Source organism: Nomascus leucogenys, chromosome X (assembly GCF_006542625.1).
Source record: "Nomascus leucogenys isolate Asia chromosome X, Asia_NLE_v1, whole genome shotgun sequence".
In the NCBI taxonomy this organism is placed as follows: Eukaryota; Metazoa; Chordata; class Mammalia; order Primates; family Hylobatidae; genus Nomascus; species Nomascus leucogenys.
In genome coordinates this window covers 137,696,923-137,718,068 of record NC_044406.1, presented here as the reverse complement: position 1 = coordinate 137,718,068, position 21,146 = coordinate 137,696,923, and positions in this window count along the sequence as shown.

Here is a 21,146-nt window from a genome sequence, read left to right as displayed (position 1 = left end):
GACCCAGAATAGCCAAAATAACTTTCAAAAACAACAAATGTGGAAGACTTACTCTAGCTTATTTAAAGAGGTACTATATAGCCATAGTATTGGCATAAAGATAGACAAACAGAACAGAACAGAGTGTCCAGAAATAGACGCCTATGTGTGTGGTCAATTGATTTTTGACAAAAGTGCAAAGTCAAGTCAGTGGAGAAAATATGATCTTTTAAACCTAACAATGTTAAAACAATTTGGATAGTTATATGCAAAAACAATAGCAACAATATCAATAAACAAAACCCAAAACCAACCAAACAAACAAAACTTTGATCCATACCTTGCACATATAAAAATTAAATAAAAGTGGATCGTAGACCTAAACATAGAAATGAAAACTATATAATTTCTAGAAAAAAATCGGAGAAAATCTTGATACCTTGGGTTAAGCAAAGATTTCTTTGAGAGGGCAGAAAAAAGCAAGATCCATAAAAGAAAAATTTGATAAATTAGACATAATCAAAATTGAAAACTTTTGCAGTTTGAAAAACAGTGTTAAGAGAAGAAAAAACAAACCATAGGCTTAGAAAAAATTTTTGCAAATTACATATCTGATAAGGGACTAGTATCCAGCATATGTAAAGTAATTTTCTAATTCAATGATAAGAAGACAAGCAACCCAATACGTAAAATGGGCAAAGGATTTGAACAGACACTTCACCAGAGAAGATATATTGATGGCAAATAAGCACATGAAAAGATGCTCGATATCATTATTTATTAATGAAAAGCAAATTAGAACCTCAATAAGATACAACTACCCCCTCACTAGAATGGCTAAAATTAAAGACACCAACTATTACAAGTATTGGCAATGATGTAACAGAAACTGGAACATTACACACTGATGCTGGAAATGTAAAATGGTGCAACCACTTTGGAGAATACTTTGGCAGTTTCTTGTAACAAAATTTGTAACAAATGTTAAGAGTAACTTTATTTGAAATAGCTCCCAACTGGAAAAAAACCCAAATATTCATCAACAGGTGAATTAATAAACAAATAGTGGTACATACATGCAATATTATTCAGCAATAAAAATGAACTAGTGATACATATTATATCATGGATGAATCTCAAAATAATTGTGCTGACTGAAAGAAGCTAAACAAAGAAAAGTACACACTGTATGATTCAATTTATATAAAATTCTATAAAATGTGAAGTAATCTATAGTGACAGAGTGCGGATCAATTTTTGTCTGGGAGTTGGAGATTGGGAAGGGATGGGAAATAATGGTTGCAAGGGGATGAGGAAATGTTCTGGGGTGATAAATATGTTCACTATCTTCTTTAGGGTGATGGTTTTACAAATATGTACAAAACTTAAATTGTATACTTTAATTGTGTTCACTTATTTATATGTCAATTATACCTCAGCTTCTGAAAGAAGTTGATTAAAAAATATAAACATTAAAAAACATGAAACAGTCTGTGTCTTGTTTGAAGACACAGACTGGCTACCTGAATCACAAACTTAAAATTTGGAGTAGTCATCAATTTATCTTAGTTTTCCAAATGCGTGTGACCTTCTATAAATCCACCCCAGCAATTCCGCTTCTGTGGGGCCTTCTATATTTACTTTTTTTCTCTGTTTCTCTGAATCTATAATAATTTAATAAGTTTCTGGCAGCGATATTTAATTTACCTGTAAAACAACATTAGAAAAAGAATGAAGTAAATTACTGTACAGGATGGATGCAGGCATAAACTGTAGCATTTTTTATTTTGAAATGATAATATCAGAACTCCAAGTGAAAACTGGTTTAATGCTGCAGATAAAATGACCAGAGATGTGTAAGTTGGATGACTCCTTTTATGAACACAATCTTAAAATATGACCTGTTTTTACTCTTAGAAACTCACTTTCATTAGGTCTATTTTAATCCTACTAACTTATTTTAAAGCTCACAACATATCTACTCTGCTCTAAGTACTATAGTGGCCTTTGGCCAAAAGCAATACAATGTTCATGTGATCAGAATATTAGGAAAAGGTTCCAATAGAGAAAATAGATGAACATCAGAGCTGTCAGAGATGCTCAGTAAGAGTGGACTCAATGAAAGAGTCCTTTCCTTCCCTGAGTCATGAGGATTCTATGATATACTATATGGATTCTCAACCTAGAGTAAAATCATCTCTTGAAAATACAGGCAGAATTGCACATATATGAAGATTTTTTCTGGAGAGAAGGTTCAAACTTTTCATCATTTCTTTGTTTACTTTCTTTGTAATCTGTGCACAGGTCATACTCTGTCTTCCAATTCCAAATCATTTATAGACTTACCCTTTTCTGAATGTAGGGTAGGACATGGGCTTCCTATTTGAAGACACGGCTGGGGCACTGGACTTGAAATTGGCAGCCTTGTGTCTGGTTCTGATTCTGCCACATACTGTGTGTGTGACATTAGTCAAGCTGCCTTCTTATCTTTTGGCCTGTTTCACTGTATCTTCAAATTAAGAGACTGGATTAGAAGGATGCTTAACAGCCCTTTCATTTCCAACTTCCTAGAGTTCTTTGTACTAGGAAGCTCTTGATTTTATGTCTCCTTCTCCAGGTCTTTGGTGTTTCCCTCATTTGCCAAGGCCCTGCATCAGGGTTATATATTTCTCCAGCTAATGGCTTCTAGTCTTGGTGTGTACCATTGCCCTCCATGGCAAAGACAAGGCTTTAACAATGATAAGGACTGTTGTCTTTCCTCCTGAGGCTTTTGGGTTCTGAGGCATCTTGTCTCCTTCACATTCTTTGACAGAGGCTAAAACTTGGATCCCATGGTGGCATACCCCACTTCCATATCCCAACTATCTGGATTTGATCAAACACCATTTATCAAGTTGTGACCACTCTTGTCATAGACCATCAGGGCAATAAGAACCCATAGAAATCACCTAGTCCATCACTCTTCTCAGCATCACCTCTCTGTTTTCTAGATATGTGTGAGAAAGAGGAGGGAAGGGACTTGCAGAAAGTCATACATGAAGTTCATAAATCAGGATTAAAACCTAGGAATTCTGACTCCACATTCAGTGCTCTTTCCACAGAACCTTTTTTTTTTTTTGGTGAATTATATTGCTAGGCATAATGCCTTGTTTTATCTGGCTATTCATTCATTCCATTCATTCTTTCATTAAAAGTAATCATGAATGCCTACCATGTGCCAGTCACTATGCTCAGTGCTGGAGAAAATGCTTCCAGGAGCAAGTCAGCTCTGTCCTTAGGCACTTCCAGGCTATAGACTATGGGTTATTTCTTACAGCACTGATTTGGGCTAAATGCAACAGAACAGGTGGTCTTATAAGGCCCTACTCAATCTGGCACCCCATCACCTGTGCCCTCACCTCCTACTGTGCTCCCCTTGGCTTACTCAGCTCCAGCCATGCGGGCTTCCTTGCCATTCCCTGAACGTGCCAGGCATGCTCCTGTCTCAGAGCTTGGGCATTGGCTGGTTCCTCTACCTTGATCATTCCTCTGTCAGACAATGAAGGAGGAGTCAGTGCAAACTCCCTCACCTCCTTCATTCAACTTTCTTTTCCAATGTCAGTTTCTCAATGAGACTTACCTTGACTCAAAGTTATGGATCCCACCCCGCCCCCAACACTCCTAATCCTGCTTATTCTGCTTTCTGTTATTGTTTTCATGACATATATTACCTTTAAACATGCTAAAGAATTGAATTAAAATATTTCTCATTTATTGTCTGTCTTCTCCTTCTGGGAGGAAAGTTCCCACAGGGCAGTGACCTTTGTTTTGTTCCCTCCTGCATCTCAAGCATCTAGGACAGCGCTCAGCACAAAGCAGGTGCTCCATAAACATTTGGTAAATGAATGAATGGATTGTTGTTTAAGGATTTTCAAGGGTAGTTTGACTATACTTGATTTTCAAATTCTGCGTGGCCTTATTTTCTCCTTTAGGGCCTCAGATGCACAAAACTAAATTGATCAGACTCCACTGTTCAAGGCACACCAACATCATTGAATGGTGGAAGACCTCCTTTTGCTTTATTTTCTTTTATTGTTTTCCGTTTCATTTCCCATTCCTTCTACACTTCCTTTTCTTGGGCCCACCCATGAATATTTAGGGAGTGTCCATTCAATCCAACTTCTATGTGAATATTTAGAGGCATGTGTGTCTTTGAAAAATCAGAGCATTGCACGTGTTTAATTTAAAAATAGCATGATGTTTTAAATGCATATCTTTCTTGCCCCTTTTATGCAACATTATGAGAGCTACCCTTTTGCTGCATTTAAAATTGATTCCTTATTTCTGACTGTTGTGTACTACTTCACCGACCTAATGATGGACATTGTAAATACTCCACTCCTTGCTCTCCACAGCACCACTTCAGTAAACATTCTTTTATGTATCTCCTTTTGTATTTCAGTAAGCTTCTCTTGGCATATAATCCCAGGCATGAGGCTGCCTTTCTTATCTTTTGCCGATTTTCCTAGTGGAATGCCTGTCTTATACTTGCTAATTAGAAGAAATTTCTTGCTCATCCTAGATATTACTTTTTTGCTAGCTTTAGACATTGCAGATTCTTTCTCACCCTCCTGTTAACTTTGTCTATGGTGTCCATTGTTGAAAAGAAGACTTTAATTTTGGTATAGTCAAATCCATTGCCTTTTCACCTTACTGTTTGTGCTTTTGGAGGTTTATTTAAGAATTCTTTTCGTGTCGTGAGGTCTCCAAATTCTTAGATTGCTTTTATTATCTTTATAGGTTCACTTTTCACCTTTATATCTGTAATCCATGCAAAGTTTATTTTTGTACATAGTGTAAATAGATAAACAAATTTCTATTTCTCCATACAATGAGCCAATTTTACCAATGCTATTTACTAAGTGATTTCTCTTCCCCACATTAATTTATGATACCAGCTCTATCATATACTAAGATCCCATAAATATACAGATGTGTTTCTGGACTATTTTGTTCCATTGGATTACTTTTGAGTTCCTGCTCTGCTACTACACTGTTTTTATTACTAGGGTTTTTTAATAATTATTAATACCTAGTAGCTTTGTGTAGTGCTTAAAGAAGGTGCTTTCTGATTATTTTCAAAATCAGTTTAAAGAGTGTGGCATACATATATATTTCTAATACTTTTGCAAGCATTTACTGCTTTACATAATCACTTGAAAAACATTTCTTTTTAAACCTCAGATCTACAAATGTAGCAGTGAAGCAATGCAATTGGAATCTCCCCTGGAATAGAGTGACACCAGTTGTATGTAAGAAATACTCTCAAACTGAAGGCATGCCAGTTTGGTTACTTTTTCATCAGATTCCAGTAAACAAACTACTTTCTCTGCAACCAGTGGTTGTCAGGAATTCCTGCTATGCTGATATTGTTACCTCCAAAGTAAAATGGTAGGACTTTCTTTTCTTCACTCAGCTCCTTTTTAACATGTAACAGCTGCTGATCCATCTTGTTTAAACATCTTGTATAAATATATGACAAAACAGTTCCCTTGTACATCCTACAGACTGGTCTGCTAACTTTCCACTGAGAGTCTGGAGTTCTGATATATTACCTGTGGAGCTTTCTGAATATATGTGAACTGTCATGTTAGAAAATTAGTTTTTTTTTCTATCACAAACAACTAAACTGTAAATTTAGTAACCCTGATAAATTTTTCCCTTTAAATTTTATACCACGAGTCTTTTATTTTTTTATTTTTATTTTTTATTATTATACTTCAAGTTCCAGGATACACATGCACAACGTGCAGGCCCGCTACACATGTATACATGTGCCATGTTGGTGCACTGCACCCACCAACCCGTCACCTAGCATTAGGTATATCTCCTAATGCTATCCCTCCCCCCTCCCCCGACCCCACAACAGTCCCCAGTGTGTGATGTTCCCCTTCCTGTGTCTATGTGTTCTCATTGTTCAATTCCCACCTATGAGTGAGAACATGTGGTGTTTGGGCTTCTGTCCTTGCGATAGTTTGCTGAGAATGACGATTTCCAGCTTCATCCATGTCCCTACAAAGGACATGAACTCATCATTTTTATGGCTGCATAGTATTCCATGGTGTATATGTGCCACATATTCTTAATCCAGTCTATCATTGATGGACATTTGGGTTGATTCCAAGTCTTTGCTATTGTGAATAGTGCCGCAATAAACATATGTGTGCATGTGTCTTTATAGCAGCATGATTTTTAATCCTTTGGGTATATACCCAGTAATGGGATGGCTGGGTCAAATGGTATTTCTAGTTCTAGATCCTTGAGGAATCCCCACACTGACTTCCACAATGGTTGAACTAGTTTACAGTCCCACCAACAGTGTAAAAGTGTTCCTATTTCTCCACATCCTCTCCAGCACCTGTTGTTTCCTGACTTTTTAATGATCGCCATTCTAACTGGTGTGAGATGGTACCTCATTGTGGTTTTGATTCGCATTTCTCTGATGGCCAGTGATGATGAGCATTTTTTCATGTGCCTCTTGGCTGCATAAATGTCTTCTTTTGAGAAGTATCTGTTCATATCCTTTGCCCACTTTTTGATGGGGTTGTTTTTTTCTTGTACATTTGTTTGAGTTCTTTGTAGATTCTGGATATTAGCCCTTTGTCAGATGGGTAGATTGCAAAAATTTTCTCCCATTCCATAGGTTGCCTGTTCACTCTGATGGTAGTTTCTTTTGCTGTGCAGAAGCTCTTTAGTTTAATTAGATCCCACTTGTCAATTTTGGCTTTTGTTGCCATTGCTTTTGGTGTTTTAGACATGAAGTCCTTGCCCATGCCTGTGTCCTGAATGGCATTGCCTAGGTTTTCTTCTAGGGTTTTTATGGTTTTAGGTCTAACATTTAAGTATTTAATCCATCTTGAATTAATTTTTGTCTAAGGTGTAAAGAAGGGATCCAGTTTCAGCTTTCTACTTATGGCTAGCCAGTTTTCCCAGCACCATTTATTAAATAGAGAATCCTTTCCCCATATCCTGTTTTTGTCAGATTTGTCAAAGATCAGATGGTTGTAGATGTGTGGTATTATTTCTGAGGGCTCTGTTCTGTTCCATTGGTCTATATCTCTGTTTTGGTACCAGTACCATGCTGTTTTGGTTACTGTAGCCTTGTAGTATAGTTTGAAGTCAGGTAGTGTGATGCCTCCAGCTTTGTTCTTTTGGCTTAGGATTGTCTTGGCAATGCAGGCTCTTTTTTGGTTCCATATGAACTTTAAAGTAGTTTTTTCCAATCCTGTGAAGAAAATCATTAGTAGCTTGATGGGGATGACATTGAATCTACAAATTACCTTGGGCAGTATGGCCATTTTCACGATATTGATTCTACCTACCCATGAGCATGGAATGTTCTTCCATTTGTGTGTGTCCTCTGTTATTTCATTGAGCAGTGGTTTGTAGTTCTCCTTGAAGAGGTCCTTCACATCCCTTGTAAGTTGGATTCCTAGGTATTTTATTCTCTTTGAAGCAACTGTGAATGGGAGTTCACTCATGATTTGGCTCTCTGTCTGTTATTGGTGTATAAGAATGCTTGTGATTTTGCACATTGATTTCATCCTGAGACTTTGCTCAAGTTGCTTATCAGCTTAAGGAGATTTTGGGCTGAGACGATGGGGTTTTCTAAATATACAATCATGTCATCTGCAAACAGGGACAATTTGACTTCCTCCTTTCCTAATTGAATATTCTTTATTTCTTTCTCCTGCCTGATTGCCCTGGCCAGAACTTCCAACACTATGTTGAATAGGAGTGGTGAGAGAGGGCATCCTTGTCTTGTGCCAGTTTTCAAAGGGAATGCTTCCAGTTTTTGCCCATTCAGTATGATATTGGCTGTGGGTTTGTCATAGATAGCTCTTATTATTTTGAGATATGTCCCATCAATACCTAATTTATTGAGAGTTTTTAGCATGAAGGTTGTTGAATTTTGTCAAAGGTTTTTCTGCATCTATTGAGATAATCATGTGGTTTATGTCTTTGGTTCTGTTTATATGCTGGATTACGTTTATTGATCTTCATATGTTGAACCAGCCTTGCATCCCAGGGATGAAGCCCACTTGATCATGGTGTATAAGCTTTTTGATGTGCTGCTGGATTCGGTTTGCCAGTATTTTATTGAGGATTTTTGCATCAATGTTCATCAAGGATATTGGTCTGAAATTCCCTTTTTGTTTGTGTCTCTGCCAGGCTTTGGTATCAGGATGATGCTGGCCTCATAAAATAAGTTAGGGAGGATTCCCTCTTTTTCTATTGATTGGAATAGTTTCAGAAGGAATGGTACCAGTTCCTCCTTGTACCTCTGGTAGAATTCCACAGTGAATCCATCTGGTCCTGGACTTTTTTTGGTTGGTAAGCTATTAATTATTGCCTCAATTTCAGAGCCTGATATTGGTCTATTAAGAGATTCAACTTCTTCCTGGTTTAGTCTTGGGAGAGTCTATGTGTCCAGGAATTTATCCATTTCTTCTAGATTTTCTAGTTTATTTGCGTAGAGGTGTTTATAATATTCTCTGATGGTAGTTTGTATTTCTGTCGGATTGGCGGTGATATCCCCTTTGTCATTTTTTATTGTGTCTATTTGATTCTTCTCTCTTTTCTTCATTAGTCTCGTTATTGGTCTATCAATTTTGTTGATCTTTTCAAAAAACCAGCTCCTGGATTCATTGATTTTTTTTTTTTTTTTTTTTTGAGACGGAGTCTCGCTCTGTCACCCAGGCTGGAGTGCAGTGGCGCGATCTTGGCTCACTGCAAGCTCCGCCTCCCGGGTTCACGCCATTCTCCTGCCTCAGCCTCTCCGAGTAGCTGGGACTACAGGCGCCCGCCACCACGCCCGGCTAATTTTTTTTGTATTTTTAGTAGAGACGGGGTTTCACCGTGGTCTCGATCTCCTGACCTCATGATCCTCCCGCCTCGGCCTCCCAAAGTGCTGGGACTATAAGCGTGAGCCACCGTGCCCAGCCTGGATTCATTGATTTTTTGAAGGGTTTTTTGTGTCTCTATTTCCTTCAGTTCTGCTCTGATCTTAGTTGTTTCTTGCCTTCTGCTAGCTTTTGAATGTGTTTGCTCTTGTTTCTCTAGTTCTTTTAATTGTGATGTTAGGGTGTCAATTTTAGATCTTTCCTGCTTTCTCTTGTGGGCATTTAGTGCTATAAATTTCCCTCTACACACTGCTTTGAATGTGTCCTAGAGATTCTGGTATGTTGTGTCTTTGTTCTCGTTGGTTTCAAAGAACATCTTTGTTTCTGCCTTCATTTCGTTATGTACCCATTAGTCATTCAGGAGCAGGTTGTTCAGTTTCCGTGTAGTTGAGTGGTTTTGAGTGAGTTTCTTAATCCTGAGTTCTAGTTTGATTGCACTGTGGTCTCAGAGACAGTTTGTTATAATTTCTGTTCTTTTACATTTGCTGAGGAGTGCTTTACTTCCAACTATGTGGTCAATTTTGGAATAGGTGTGGTGTGGTTCTGAAAAGAATGTATATTCTGTTGATTTGGGGTGGAGAGTTCTGTAGTTGTCTATTAGGTCCACTTTGTGCAGAGCTGAGTTCAATTCCTGGATATCCTTGTTAACTTTCTGTCCCATTGATCTGTCTAATGCTGACAGTGGGGTGTTAAAGTCTCCCATTATTATTGTGTGGCAGTCTAAGTCTCTTTGTAGGTCACTAAGGACTTGCTTTATGAATCTGGGTGCTCCTGTATTGGGTGCATATATATTTAGGATAGTTAGCTCTTCTTGTTGAATTGATCCCTTTACCATTATATAATGGCCTTCTTTGTCTCTTTTGATCTTTGTTGGTTTAAAGTCTGTTTTATCAGAGACTAGGATTGCAACCCCTCCCTTTTTTTCTTTTCCATTTGCTTGGTAGATCTTCCTCCATCCCTTTATTTTGAGCCTATATGTGTCTCTGCACATGAGATGGGTTTCCTGAATACAGCACACTGATGGGTCTTGGCTCTTTATCCAATTTTCCAGTCTGTGTCTTTTAATTGGAGCATTTAGCCCATTTACATTTAAGGTTAGTATTGTTATGTGTGAATTTGATCCTGTCATTATGATGTTAGCTGGTTATTTTGCTCATTAATTGATGCAGTTTCTTTGTAGCATCAATGGTCTTTACAATTTGGCATGTTTTTGCAGTGGCTGGTACTGGTTGTCCCTTTCCATGTTTAGTGCTTCCTTCAGGAGCTCTTTTAGGGCAGGCCTGGTGGTGACAAAATCTCTCAGCATTTGCTTGTCTGTAAAGTATTTTATTTCTCCTTCACTTATGAAGCTTAGTTTGGCTGGATATGAAATTCTGGGTTGAAATTTCTTTTAAGAATGTTGAATATTGGCCCCCACTCTCTTCTGGCTTGTAGAGTTTCTGCAGAGAGATCTGCTGTTAGTCTGATTGGCTTCCCTTTGTGGGTAACCTGACCTTTGTCTCTGGCTGCCCTTAACACTTTTTCCTTTATTTCAACTTTGGTGAATCTGACAATTATGTTTCTTGGAGTTTCTCTTCTCGAGGAGTATCTTTGTGGCATTCTCTGTATTTCCTGAATTTGAATGTTGGCCTGCCTTGCTAGATTGGGGAAGTTCTCCTGGATAATATCCTGCAGGGTGTTTTCCAACTTGGTTCCATTCTCCCTGTCACTTTCAGGTACACCAATCAGACATAGATTTGGTCTTTTCACACAGTCCCATATTTCTTGGAGCCTTTGTTTCTTTTTATTCTTTTTTCTCTAAACTTCCCTTCTCGCTTCATTTCATTCATTTCATCTTCCATCACTGATACCTGTTCTTCCAGTTGATCGCATCGGCTACCGAGGCTTCTGCAATCTTCGTGTAGTTCTTGATACTTGGCTTTCAGCTCTATCAGCTCCTTTAAGCCCTTCTCTCCATTGGTTATTCTAGTTATCCATTCGTCTAATTTTTTTTCAAAGTTTTTAACTTATTCGCCTTTGGTTCGAACTTCCTCCTTTAGCTCAGAGTAGTTTGATCTTCTGAAGCCTTCCTCTCTCAACTCGTCAAAGTCATTCTCTGTCCAGCTTTGTTCTGTTGCTGGTGAGGAGCTGCGTTCCTTTGGAGGAGGAGAGGCACTCTGATTTTTAGTTTCTGGTTTTTCTGCTCTGTTTTCTCCCCATCTTTGTGGTTTTATCTACCTTTGGTCTTTGATGATGGTGACGTACAGATGGGCTTTTGGTGTGGATGTCCTTTCTGTTTGTTAGGTTTCCTTCTAACAGTCGGGACCCTCAGCTTCAGGTCTGTTGGAGTTTACTGGAGGTCCACTCCAGACTCTGTTTGCCTGGGTATCAGCAGCAGTGGCTGCAGAACGGCGGATATTGGTGAACTGCAAATGTTACTGCCTGATTGTTCCTCTGGAAGTTTTGTCTCAGAGGAGTACCCAGCCGTGTGAGGTGTCAGTCCGCCCCTACTGGGCTTGCCTCCCAGTTAGGCTACTTGGGGGTCAGGGACCCACTTGAGGAGGCAGTCTGCTTGTTCTCAGATCTCAAGCTGCATGCTGGGAGAACCACTACTCTCTTCAAAGCTGTCAGACAGGGACATTTAAGTCTGCAGAGGTTACTGCTGTCTTTTGTTTGTCTGTGCCCTGCCCCCAGAGGTGGAGCCTACAGAGGCAGGCAGGCCCTCTTGAGCTGTGGTGGGCTCCACCCAGTTCGAGCTTCCTGGCCGCTTTGTTTACGTACTCAAGCCTGAGCAGTGGCAGGCGCCCCTCCCCCAGCCTCGCTGCTGCCTTGCAGTTTGATCTCAGACTGCTGTGCTAGCAGTGAGTGAGGCTCTGTGGGCATAGGACCCTCGGAGCCAGGTGCAAGATATAATCTCCTGGTGTGCCATTTGTTAAGCCCATTGGAAGAGTGCAGTATTAGGGTGGGAGTGACCCGATTTTCCAGGTGCCATCTGTCACCCCTTTCTTTGACTAGGAAGGGGAATTCCCTGACCCCTTGCACTTCCCGGGTGAGGCAATGCCTCGCCCTGCTTCGGCTCATGCACGGTGCACTGCACCCACTGTCCTGCACCCACTGTCCAGCACTCCCCTGTGAGATGAACCCAGTACCTGAGTTGGAAATGCAGAAATCACCGTCTTCTGCGTCACTCACACTGGGAGCTGTAGACTCGAGCTGTTCCTATTCGGCCATCTTGGCTCCACCCCATCGAGTCTTTTAACCAAAAGGTCTATTTGGGAATTATTCATATCTAGAGAAGATTGCAAATTTAATAAAAAGCAGATGGTAAATTTAAATAACTAGAGTACCCCAAATTACACAGGACTAGACTTATACTGTAATCTCTATTATTCCTTCTTGTGTGATTGAGTCCATTATCTGAGCAAGAGAACAGGCCTCAGGGACGAAAGCTTTCAGTAAGCAAAGAAGTTCAATTGTAGAAAAGGTTTGCAAGGCAGTCCAGGCTCTAAAAGGAGTAACAAGTATTTAAAGTGGGGGGAATAAAAACAAAAACTAGAAGATTAGAAGATTAACAAAACTAGAGGTTACTGAATTTACATTTAGTTTATGGTGGAAAACAACAATTTTCTCACATGATTGTCATTTTTTAAAGGATTGCAGTGTATCTGCACACACTGACATCACAAAAGGCAAGAGAGAATTGTTTTTGTTAGGGAGTCAGTAACTTTCAGGAAAGGCTTAAGGATTGGCTTCTTTTGGGGGAAGAAAGTTAGGTAGGGTGACCCTGGTTTCTTTTAGTTTGTTTATCTCAGGGTGTAAAGTATCTGTTCCCCGTCATTATAGGATGTGAAGTATACAGTTACAATAATAATGGTTACAGAGCAAGGTGACATTTCTGAATCCATATGACTAATAAGAATTCCATAAATAAATAACAGAAAAAAGTGGATGAGAGAAAATCACCAAAGTAGTAATAGAATAAAATATTCCTAGGCTGAAGAAAAAAATATCAACCTTAAGTTTGAAAGAGTACCAGGCATCCAGTACAGCAAATGAAAATTAAAAATTTGTCAAAGTATATTAGCGTGAAATTCCAAACAGTAGTGATAAAGAGCAGATTCTAAATGCATCCAAAGAGGTGGTGAAACAGGTTACGTTCAAAAGAACAAAATCTCCAAAATCTGAGGGAAAATTCTTTTTGACCTAGTGTTCCATATCTTGAAAATGATCAGTTAAGTGTGAGGGTAGAATAGAGGCATTTTTAGATCATCAGAAATTTATAAAATTCAATCCCCATGCACCTTTTCTCAATATGTTCCTCGGGTATGTGTGTAAGAATGAGGTATAAACCTAGAAAGAGAATGACATGAGAATCAGAAAACATTCAACCGAGGAGATCAATGAAAGGGAGTCCTGGGATGACAGTTGAGAAACTGGCCTAAAGAACACTCAGTCACCATGGATGCAGGAGGACAGAGGACTCAGAAAGGAGCATCTGGGAGTAAAGGGGATTCTGGAGATTTATCTGGATCCTTAGGAATATGGATTATCCTAAGAAGGAGATGATAGAGGCAAACAAAGAAAACAAGAAATGCAAATAAAGCCTCCAGGAAAGCAAAAATGTTGTATTAGGAAAGAATATAATACATTACTGGGATGTGCAGCAAGCAATATTGAATAGTTATAGTAATGTAATTACTATATATTGATTTTCAACTTTTAGAACCAACTATAGACAAAGCACTTTTAGATTTATAGAACAGAATCTAAATGTTATCAACCTTGACAACAAAAAAGTATAAGTACAGAGGCAGAAATGGGTAGGGAGTAGAAGGTGTTAAAAATTATTCATGACACTTGTTAAAGTTGGTAAGGCAGATCTTATTCAAGAGAGTAAGTGGTGATAGGTACAGGGACTACTGCAATGGAGTCTTGCAGTGGAGGACAGAGATTGGATTCAGACTCCAGCATGGACAAGTGGGGATTTATAATCAGGGAGCAGGGTGGGGGAGGGGGCATCAGTGGATAGAAAATTACTAAGAGGAAATATCAAGGATAAGGAGTTTCTAGCTAACCTGACTGACAGGATTATTGCTGAGGGCAGTTTCAGCTGACTAAAGATTTGGTCAAAGGAGGGAGTCTTTGACAAAGGAGAGAAGAAACAAAGGGAATAAGTAAGGGTGTTATAGCTTCATTTTACATGGAGAGTCAAGGGATTTTATAGCTCAAGGAATAAGAAATAGAAGTGCAAGTACAGGAATTCCTCATTATCTGAATCTAGCTCATTTCTGAAAACATATTGGAAAGCAAATATTCAGATTACAGCAGCATTTTTCATGATTTGACTGAAGAAAACCCATTGCATTTGCAGCCCATTCAAAAACCCCAACCCATTTTTCTAGATATTACTACAGTACCCTGAAACATTTATATAACAACCAACCAAAGATTTCTGCATAATACAAAACATTGTAAACACCATTTGCCTAATTATTTAACAGTTAGGGAATTCATTAGTGAGTATATTTGTGAGTAATAGGCAATACCATGGTAGAGTATTGGCTCTGAACTTGATTTTCTCTGTGCCCTTCAATGACATGTACTGCAATATAAATAAACAATGTAATGACACATTACAAATAATATCTAAATCAGACCCAGGTTTAGTAGTTATCCTAGGAACCTGGCAGAAGTAAATGCTGGGACCCATTAAAAGAAAAACCATTAGGGTAATGGTGAGGATGATGATGAAAATAATGCCTAGCATATTTAGACAAGGTTCTAACCTCCTGCAGGAGTAATTCAAAACCTAAACATTTTGGCTGACACTACATGAGGATTCACTAGAGCAAGTTCTCACTTCAGAGACTAAATTTTGGATAGACATTTTTACAAGAGGTTATAGCCAATTATTGGATAGTGAGAGTTCAGATAGCTAGGTAAAGGCGACACATAAAGGAGGCAAAAATGGTCTGTAGTTGTATGGGGAAGTGGGGAGAAAGAGTGTGTGGGGAGGTGATGCTACTGAGTTAAAGCCTTGTCTTCCAAAGCTGTCAATAAATACCATTGAAAATGATAAAGCACCCAAGAGTAGTATAAGCAGATGGTTTAGAGATGTGGTTTGAGTCTCCAGAAGATAAAAATCAGAATCAGCTAAAAGACTTCAAAGGAGTACTTCTGGAGAGCAGGACTGGGGTCATGTAGGGAAATGTTACTTTGCATTATTATTCTTTATATTGTTTGATTTTCAAAAGCCCAGTGCACATATTTTTGCTAAAAAAAACTTTATTTTTTTAAAAAAGCAAAATATGGCCAAATCAAGGCACAACTAAAATATCCTTCAAAGTTGCCTCATCTCACTCCTACTCACTTCACTTTCAAGCTGAATCAGGCATTCCTGTGAACCCTCAGCAATCCTGCATCTTCTATTCTATTGATGCATTCAATCTATTCTATTGGTGCATTCTACTGATGGATTCAACCAACTGCAGATCAAAAATATTTGAAAAAACTATCCATACTAACTACAATTCATAATTATATACTTATGTGTAATATTTTGCATACATAATACCTGTGAAGCTCATTGCTCTTTCTTCAGTACCCAGGAGTAGGACTAGTATAGGAGGAAGTCAAGACATATTTGTTTTGTGAATAAACAAGTGAAACTCTGAGGCTCAGTTTCTCCATCTTTACAATGGAAATGAAATGTTCTTCCATTGAATAATAATTATACCAATCTTGCATAAACAATATACTGTCTGTTCAATTCTATGGAAACATCAAGACAGATGAATTTTCATGGAGAAATCCATTAAATTAATTGATTAGGAGGTCATTGGTGAATATGGAGAGTGGCATGGAAACCAGAGTGCAATTGCTTAGAAAGCAAGTGGTCAAGTAAAAGGAAGAGAGGGACAAGTCTGTATTTGGAGGAGTGACAGAACTGAAGCATTAAAAATAATTCTGAGATAAAGAGATGTGCATCTGTTTGCAATTCTGTTAGTAGAATGGGAGAGTGTAAAAGCCAACTGGACATTATGTTAAGTGAAATGATCCAGCCTGAAAAGGACCAATACTGCATGATTGTACTTACATGAGATACCAGAGTAGTCAAATTCATACACAGAATGAATGGTGGTTGCCTTGGGCTGAAGGGGCAGAGGAATGAGGAGTTAGGGTTTAATGGGAGTGGAGTTTCAGTTTTGCAAGATGAGAAAAAAGTTCTGGATGGTGGTGATGGTTGCAGAACAATGTGAATGTACTCAATGTCACTGAACTGTATGGTTAGAATGGTCATTTTATGTTATACATTAAAGTACATATGAAATCTAAACTGAATTTAATTATATTTTTGATATATCATTTTCAAAAAGTTGAAAATATGACTCTACTACAAATATAGAATAAACACGTGTCAAATAGTAAAAGAAAAAGGCATTGAGATATCTTCCTAATTTCCTAGAAATGGCTTTGATACATAAGGACAAACCCCTCTACTTTGTGACCACAGAGTGGAGCTGATGTGACTTTTGTCCCCTGGCCATAGCTTATTGGTCTGAGCATACACACCTGACACAATATGTGATCTTTCAAACTGGATAAAAAGCTTCTCTTCAGTGGGCTCTGAAAGAAACATGAGATTCAATAACAGAATGCAACACAAAGGGGAGAGAGACATTCTTCTGTACTTTTCAAAAACTAACATTTAGTTCTGTAATTTTGAGAGCTCATACAGGCAACAAATGGATTCCTCCTATACCCAGAAGAATAGCACAAAAGAAAACCATTCCCGGCAAAATAGTAGCACTTATAGGACCTTCTGTACCCAGCAGAGCAGTGCCTAATTGTCACTTGATGGGGTCTGCTGTTCAGAGCTGTGCAAGGCTGTGCGGTCGGCCCTCTGCATCCATGGGTTCTGCATCTCTGGATTAAACCAATTGCAGATCAAAAATATATTTTTTAAAAAGAATAGTTACATCTGCATTGAATATGAACAGACTTTTTCTTGTCATTATTCCCTAAGCAATGCAGTATAACAACTATTTATGTAGCATTGACATTGTATCAAGTATTATAAGTAATCTAGAGATGATTTAAAGTATACAGGAGGATGTGTGTAGGTTATGTGCAAACACTACACCATTTTACATAAGGGACTTGAACATCTGTGGATTCGGGTATCTGAGGGAGTCCAGACGCCAATCCCTCACAATACTGAGGGAAGGCTGTATATACATTATCTAATAGCAGTAGCATGAGCTCTGGCAGAAGAGTGACAGACAGTGTTGGACTCTTGTGGCTAGCAGAGCAGTGGAGTGGAGTGCTTATTGGAGCATCAGCATGGAGGGAACAGCATGGCCCAGGGGTGCAGCAGTCATTCCAGCGGGAGCAAATTGTTTGTGAGCACAGAAGAGACACCTAAAAATGCTTGAGGTGGACTTTGCAGGAAACATGTCAGTGAAATTTGAATTATTGCTGTCAGTGTGACTTTGTCTTCATAAACCAGAGAGGCCTACTAATGTGGTGCTATCATAGTCTGTTTTGTGTTGCTGTAACAGAATATGTGAGACTGGGTAATCTATAAAGAAAAGAGATTTATGTCTTACAGTTCTGGGGGCTGACAATTCCAAGATGAAGGGGCTGCGTCTTGTGAGGGCCTTCTTGCTGCATCATCCCATGTCAGAAGGGGGAGAGAGAGAGAGAGAGAGAGAGAGAGAGAGAGAGAGAGAGAGAGAGAGACTGAGACTCTTCTCTTTTATAAAAAGCCTATTCCTGAGATAATGACATTAATCTATTGATTAGGGCAGAGTTTTCATGACCTAATTACTTCTTAAAGGTCCCACCTCTTAATGCACTGGGGACCAAATTTCCAACACATAAACTTTGGGAGACACATTAAAACCATAGCAAGTGCCATGGACAGCGTTATCTAAATGTGATCTTGGGAGCTCACTCTGGGGGTTGCTGGACAACCAGTTAGTTGGAACTAGCCCTTCCATTCCTCCAGAGGGTGTATTATTTCTAAGTTCAGCTTCTAATAGGACTGGCAGTTCCTCCTCTAGCAGGGGACTGACAACATCCCACATGCCCAAAGATCTCCCAGTGCTGAGCTATTGGCATTCCCAAACAACTCCTAGAAATAATTAGCACCTCAAAGTCGAAGTCTTAACCCCCAAGTACTTCAGAATGTAACTGAATTTGGAAATGAGGTCTTTAAAGGGGGTAATTAAGGTACAATGAGGTCACTATGGTGGGCCCCAATCCAGTCTGACTGATGCCTTATAAGAAGAGAAGATTAGGGCACAGAGACACATAGAAGGAAGATCATGTGAAGACACAGGGAGAAGATGCCATCTACAAGCCAAAGAGAGAGCCCTCAGAAGGAATCAACCCTGCTGCCACCTTGATCTCAGACTTCTGGCCTCCAGAACTATGAGACAATACATTTTTGTTGCTTAAGCTCCCCAGTCTGTGGTACTTTGTTATGGCGGCACTACCAGACTAATATGCAGGGGAAACTAAATTTTCTTTTCTCGTATGCTCCTTGGCTATTAGAGTTCTCCTTTCTCTATAAAGCCTATTTCTGAACTCAGTGGTACTCAGCCTTGAGCATGCATCAGCATGCCCTCGAGGACTTGTTAAAACACAGACTGCTGGGCTCCACCCTAGAGTTTCTGAGTCAGTAGGTCTGGTGTAGAGCCAGATAATTTGCATTTCTAACAAGTTTTCATAGGATGCTGATGCTGCTGGTCCATGTGATATTGTGGGATTGGTCCTGAGCTTTGAATGCACCAACAGGTGATAATCCATGTGTGACTTAACTGGGAAGATAGTGATGACCACGAAGAAATGCACCTGGTATTACAGGTGCATTGAAAGGAGAACACGATAACAAGGGGCATGTTGAGCGCCCCTCACCCCAAACTCCATTGGTGGTATTATGAGTAGAAGCTGTCAGCAGCTGCAATGCTTACTATCATCTAGGACTAACCCTAACCCTGTAGAAGGTGAGCCAGTGGGGGATAGGTGGGGCTGGTAGACACACCCAAAGGTGACTTGCAGTGAGTCATGCTTTTGTATAACCCCTTCCCCTAGAATGTGGACGGTACTCAAGACTTGCTTCTAAACAATGGAGTATGGCAAAGATGATGGGATATCACTTCTATGATTATGTTACAATATTTAGGATTCCTTCCTTGCAGAATGGAGAGACCTGCTGCCCTTGAAGAAGCAAACAGCCATGTTGTGAGCTGCCTAAGCCTCTAGGACTTGAGGGAAGCCTACAGTTAAGAGCCAGCAAAAGCCAGGGCCCTCAGTCATGCCACACAAGGAAACGAATCCTGCCAGCAACTGTGGGGGCTTGGAAGAGGACATTAAGCTCCAGTTGAGAATGCAGCCTGACTGACACCATCATTGCAGCCTTGTGAGACCCCAATCAGAGGACCCAGCTAAGCTGTACCCAGACTCCTAACCCACGGAAACTGAGAAAATAAATGTGTGCTATTTATAGCTGCTACACTTGTGGAAATTTGTTACACAGCAATAGGAGACTAATACGGGGTGAGAGGGGGTGGGGGAAAAATAGAGGATAAATATAGCCAGTTGCTGTCCAACAAATAGGCTAGTAACTTTGCTGTAAGTGATTGCTTTGTTTCCAAGCCTGAGGCCAGCAGTTACTTCTAAGGAGGCCCCAGACTGACAGAAACTCGAGAACATCAGGCAGGGCCTAAGGTGGAGAGTGATGATGTAAATACCTTTTTGCACAGAATTAATTGGCAACTTTGAGCATTCTAACTTTAGCAGCACCACCTCAGCATCTCACCGCATTTGACATTCAGTGACTGAGGAGCCCAGGAGCCAGTTTGCATGCAGGGCTTGTAATAGATCGGGGGCTAAAAACTACTGGTTTAAACAAAAGGACCTTCTAACTCTGGGATGCTAATTTAGTTGCCCTTATTCTTGAATTGCAGTTCTTGCCACTACTTGGAGAAGACTCCCAGCAGGAGCTCTGGTGCCCAGTCCGATACGGCATCTATCGGTCACGTAGGTTTGTGCACTCACAATTTTCCTATGAAATCTAATACACGGAGCTCACTGTTTGAATCTGCAGACCTAGTGAAATGTAAGTCATGGGAAAAGCCTGTAACAAATTGATTGTAATGCTGGCAGGGTAGAGGAGGGAGAGCATGCTGCAGTGGCAGCACCAAAAAAGAAGAGTTCCATTTCCATGCAAGTGCCTGCCTTCATTGAGGTGAATCTGAAGGCTGTTCCCAGCCTCTCTAGGGATTTTAATGACGCTTTTGTTCTTGTTTAGGACTCTTCCTCCTTGAGGACCTCTCTATGGGTTTGCTCAGGCTGCCATAACAAAGTGCTACAGACAGGATAGCTTAAACAACTGAAATGCATTGTCTCGAAGTTCTGGAAGTTAGAAATCTTTGATCAAGGTGTGGGCAGGGTTGATTTCTCCCGAGGCCTCTCTCTTTGCCTTGGAGATGGCCATCCTTTCCTCCCTGTGTCTTTATCTCCTCTCTGTGTATGTCTGTGTCCTAATCTCCTCTTCTTATAAGGACATTACTCAGATTACATTAATGTCCACCCCAATGACCTTACTGTAACTTGATCATCTCTGTAAAGACCCTATCTTCAAATATAGTCACATATTGAAGTACAGGGGTTAGGACTTCAATATAGGAATTTTGAAGGGACACAACTCGGTCCCTAACAACTTCTAAATAGACATTTCCGACACAGCATCTAGCTCAGTCAGAGACTGTGCTTGTCATCAGTGTAATGGTGATTGAGGGACACCATCTGGTACACAGAAAAGATTACAAATTCCTTTACATCAGTGACAAGGATGTAACTGTATGAAGCTGGCTATACCAAACGTGGGGCTCCCCGGCACTCTCTCCATTAGAAGAATAGCGTTTGGGCTTTCAACTGCTGACAAAACTAGCTCCTTGCCAATGGCACTACCTGTTAATGGGTTGAATTGTGTCCCTTTGCCAAATTCATATGTTGAAAAGTCCTAACTCCCAGGACCCCAGCATGTGACTTTATTTGAAAATAGGGTTGTTGCAGGTGTAATGAGTTATGTTAGGATAAGATCATACTACAGTAGGGTGGGTCACCAATGCAATATGATGGGTATCCTTATAAGAAGGGGAGATTTAGACACACACACACACACACGGAGAACATGATGTGAAGACAAAAGCAGAGATTGGGGTAATGCATCTACCA